The sequence below is a fragment of the Mercurialis annua genome, linkage group LG7 (genome assembly GCF_937616625.2).
Source record: "Mercurialis annua linkage group LG7, ddMerAnnu1.2, whole genome shotgun sequence".
NCBI lineage: Eukaryota > Viridiplantae > Streptophyta > Magnoliopsida > Malpighiales > Euphorbiaceae > Mercurialis > Mercurialis annua.
The window spans coordinates 31,212,761-31,216,922 of NC_065576.1; positions in this window are offsets into that span (position 1 = coordinate 31,212,761).

The following is a 4,162-nucleotide window of genomic DNA, read 5'->3' on the forward strand; positions in this document are numbered from 1 at the left end:
GTGATAAGAGTCAAGAGACACTACTTGCATGGTACGATGTGTAAGATACGTACGAGTTGGAAGTCAATGAAAGTTGAATCTTTGACATAAGAAGAATATCATGTAGAAATTATGTAATCTAACTGTAAAGTTAACAATTAGTTGGGTTTGAGCTGGTTATTTTGTCTCAGAAGAACGAGGGGACACGAAAAATTTTGAAATGTCTCTGGGTGAGCGGTACAGAGGATCGTTCACGGATTCAGATTCGTTTACATGGAAGAATACGAAGACGAAGGCATGCAAATGCAGTTTTAAGATTGTAGTGAAATTGTCTAGCAATGCATGGATTGTTCTTGCAAAGCCTGGGATTACGAGTACGCAAAACCATGCCTTAGTTGTGTATCCTGAGGGATACCATCAGATGAGTGGACTGAATACTACGGCCAAATTGATTGTGCGGAATATGAGTGCGGCACAAGCTAAACCGTGTGCTATATTTGCGGCTTTGCAAGAAATAATTCCATTTGACAACCTGATAGGAGTAAAATACTCCTATCTTTAGGATGTCTTTTCGTATGCTTTTATATGCGTTCACCTCGTTTTTCAATGGAATTGTATACCTTATAGAGGGTGTGTATGTTTCAGGGAATCAAGAGCATTACGGAGAGTTTTGAGGCCGGAATAGTGGAAAATGAGCGGAAGCAGAAGTCAAGTGCGAAAGGAGCTAAAGCCGGAAGCAAGCGAAGCAACTTACCTCTTTTAAAGAGGTGTCTCGAATCGAGACACCCCACTTATATGTGTGTCTCGATTCGAGACACTATAGGATGAGAAGCAGATTTTTCTGCTTGATGTGTCTCGAATCGAGATACATCCATAAGTTGTGTGTCTCGATTCGAGACAAGAAGGAAAGAGGGAATTTCAGCTTTTGGACATTTCCTTATTGGGCCAAACATCCAAGATTGGGCTGTACTTTATTCCTTGTTTTGGGTAGCACTATTTAAGGAAACCTTATTTTCCTTTTTAGGGTTATGCATTAGATTTAGATTTGTAGCCCCCATTTCTTTTTACTATTCTCAGCTTTTTATGAGTACTTTAGTTCTTAGTAATTTTGGAAGTTTTGTTATGGGTTGAAAATTATTATCATTAATTAGAAGAGTATTAGTTCTTTATTATTGTTCTACATTATCTTGTTATGCTTGGATCTTCAATTATTGCAAGGTAATTAATCTCTAAACTATGTTTACTCCTAATGCTTACTTATTAGTTATTGCTATGATGTTTGTGATTAGTAGCTAAATCCCTAGTTTAGGGGTTGTTGATGAAGTTTGGTTGTGATTAGTTGACTAGGGTTTGATTTGGGTATTAGGGTTTGTAGTGATTTGTATGCTTAATGCCTAGGATAGATTGATCTCCTAATCCTAGGTTAAAAGGGTAATTAATTAGGCGAGAGTCACTTAATAACCCGGAATTAGCAAATCACTTAATTAGGGCTTAATCACGCGAGAGCGGTTTAGGGCTTAATCGGTTATAGGTTAGCTTCGTGATTGGATTAAATTGGTATAATCGAAATCTAATTACGCGAGAGCGATTTAGATTTCGGTGTATTAATTTAATTACAATTAGTTCTAATTGCGGACTCGAGAGAGCGGATTAGGCATTTTAGAAAAACTTGACCCGAACCAATTACCAAATCAATCCCGGTTAGCGAGAACGTTTCAAATCTAATTAACAACCTCTAAACGCCTTTTACCTATTGTTTTATCCCGTTTAATATTTAATTGCTTTAGTTTTTAATTGCTTCAAGTGTTAACTTCACTAGTTTTAAATTCTGTAACCATTACTATAATTCCAATTGATCGTTGCTTTCCGAATTGAACTTCAAAATACGCGTTCGCTCACTTTAAACCTCTTGTGTTCGTGGGATCGATTCCGTATTTCCGGATTATTACAAGTTAGTATTTTTGCTAACAAGTTTTTGGCGCCGTTGCCGGGGACAAGGTTGCGTTTAATTGATTGAAAGTATTTTGGAATTCGGTCGAGTTAGCGTTATTTTCTGTTTTTGGTTTTATTGTTTATTAATTGTCTTTCGTGGTTTACACTCGGTTTTCTTGTTTTTGTTTGTGTAGGGATTTTGATTTTTGTGTATGCACAATACGTGACGAGCAAATCTACCACTAGAACCGTTCCAAGATAACCTCGGTAACTACGAAAGAGGTGTAAGAAGAAGAGCCCGTATACCCGAAGTTATGAATAACGAGGGAAACAATTATGATGAAGAGGGGAGGTTCAATCCTCTAATGGATGGAGGGGAACAACAATATCCACCCGCTCCTCCATTAGGGAATGTGAAACGACCAAGGCAACAAGACCACCCAAGGGATGATCGACCCCAAGCGCACGCACAAGTGCAAAACCAACAAAAACAAACTTTGGGCGAGTTTTTCTTGCCGGATGTGGATAATGCCACTTTTGGGTGCTTCGCAATGCCGGTTCAAGCGGCAACTTTTGAGATCAAGCCGAGTACCATTCAACTTTTGGAAAACCGTTGTGCCTTCTTTGGGTTGAGTCACGAGGATCCTAATGAGCATATCGCCAAGTTTTTGGGTGTTCTAAACACATTCAAGCTTCATGGGATAACGGCGGACCAAATTAAGCTTCGGATGTTCCCCTTCTCCTTGAGGGACAAAGCTAGCATTTGGTTACATTCTCTACCAAATGAGTCTATTCACAATTGGAGAGAGTTGGCTCAAGCTTTTCTCAACAAATATTTTCCTCATGGCAAGACTACAAAATTGACTAAGGACATACTTGAGTTTGTCCAATTTGAAGGAGAATCACTTCATGAGGCGTGGGAGCGGTTCAAGGATTTACAATGGAGTGTGCCTCATCATCGGCTCAATAAAGAGCATGTTATACAAATATTCTATGATGGGACAAATGTCACTACCCGAGCTACTATTGATGCGGCTTCGGGCGGTTCGCTTATGCAAAAGACTTATGAAGAAGCTCTTGAATTGGTGGAAAAATTAGCCGTGGTTAGTAGTACTTGGGGTCCTATGGAGAGAAGAGCGCCACCAAATCAAAAGTCACTCATGACTCTTGATCAAGTGAGGGAGATGGAGTCCATAAAAGCCACAAATGCTTCGCTTCAAGCTCAAGTGGATGCTCTCAAGAAACAAGTCGCTCCTATGCAAAGAAATGCTCTGGTGGCTTATGTTCAAGTCGGTTGTGAGTTTTGTGGTGATTTTGGCCATTCGGGAGGAGAGTGCCTAGTTACGGGTCAAGCCTTGAGTGAGCAAGTGAATTACATTGGGGGGCAAAGGCAAGCTAATGATCCTTATTCTAACACCTACAACCCCGGATGGAGGAATCATCCAAATTTCGGGTGGAGGAATCAAGAGGGGCAAGGCAATGCTCAAGGGTCTAATCAAGCGGGTCCAAGCTTCCAAAGCAACAATAGGCCTCCACAACAACAAGGTCACTATCAAGGAAACCCGAACCATGGAAACAATTATAGTGGAAGACCCCAACACCCTCCGGGTTTCCAACAACCACGGAACACGGATGAGGGAAACGTGCTTGCCAAGGTACTTGAGAAATTCGAAAAGATGGAGCAAAGGGAGAAGAACCAAGCTTCCACTATTCATCATTTGGAGACCCAAATTTCTCAAATGGCTATCTCACTTCAAGGTAGACCACAAGGGGGATTGCCCTCTACTACGGAGAATAACCCAAGGGAGCACCTAAAAGCGATAGAGCTTCGGAGTGGGAGAAATCTAGAAAAAGCTAATGGTAAGAAGCATGTGGTTGAGGAGGATGAGCCTCAAGTGGTGATTGATGTTGCTAGCTCTAGTCAAGAGCCACCTATTGTTTGTGAGGAGGTGGCTATTGAGGTTGAAGAGCCCTATGTGAGACCGCCACCACCACCACCGTTTGTACCACCGGTCCCGTTTCCAAGCCGGTTAAGGAAAGCTCAAGGGAACGAAAAATTTCATAAGTTCCTTGAGATTTTCAAGAAATTGCAAATTAATCTTAGCTTGGCGGATGCACTCCGAGAGATGCCGCAATACGCCAAGTTCTTGAAGGGCATCATTACCAACAAACGGAGTTGGGATAGTGGTGCAACGGTTCCCATTCCGGAAGTGTGTAGCTCAATCATCTTGAATGATCTACCGGCTAAGTT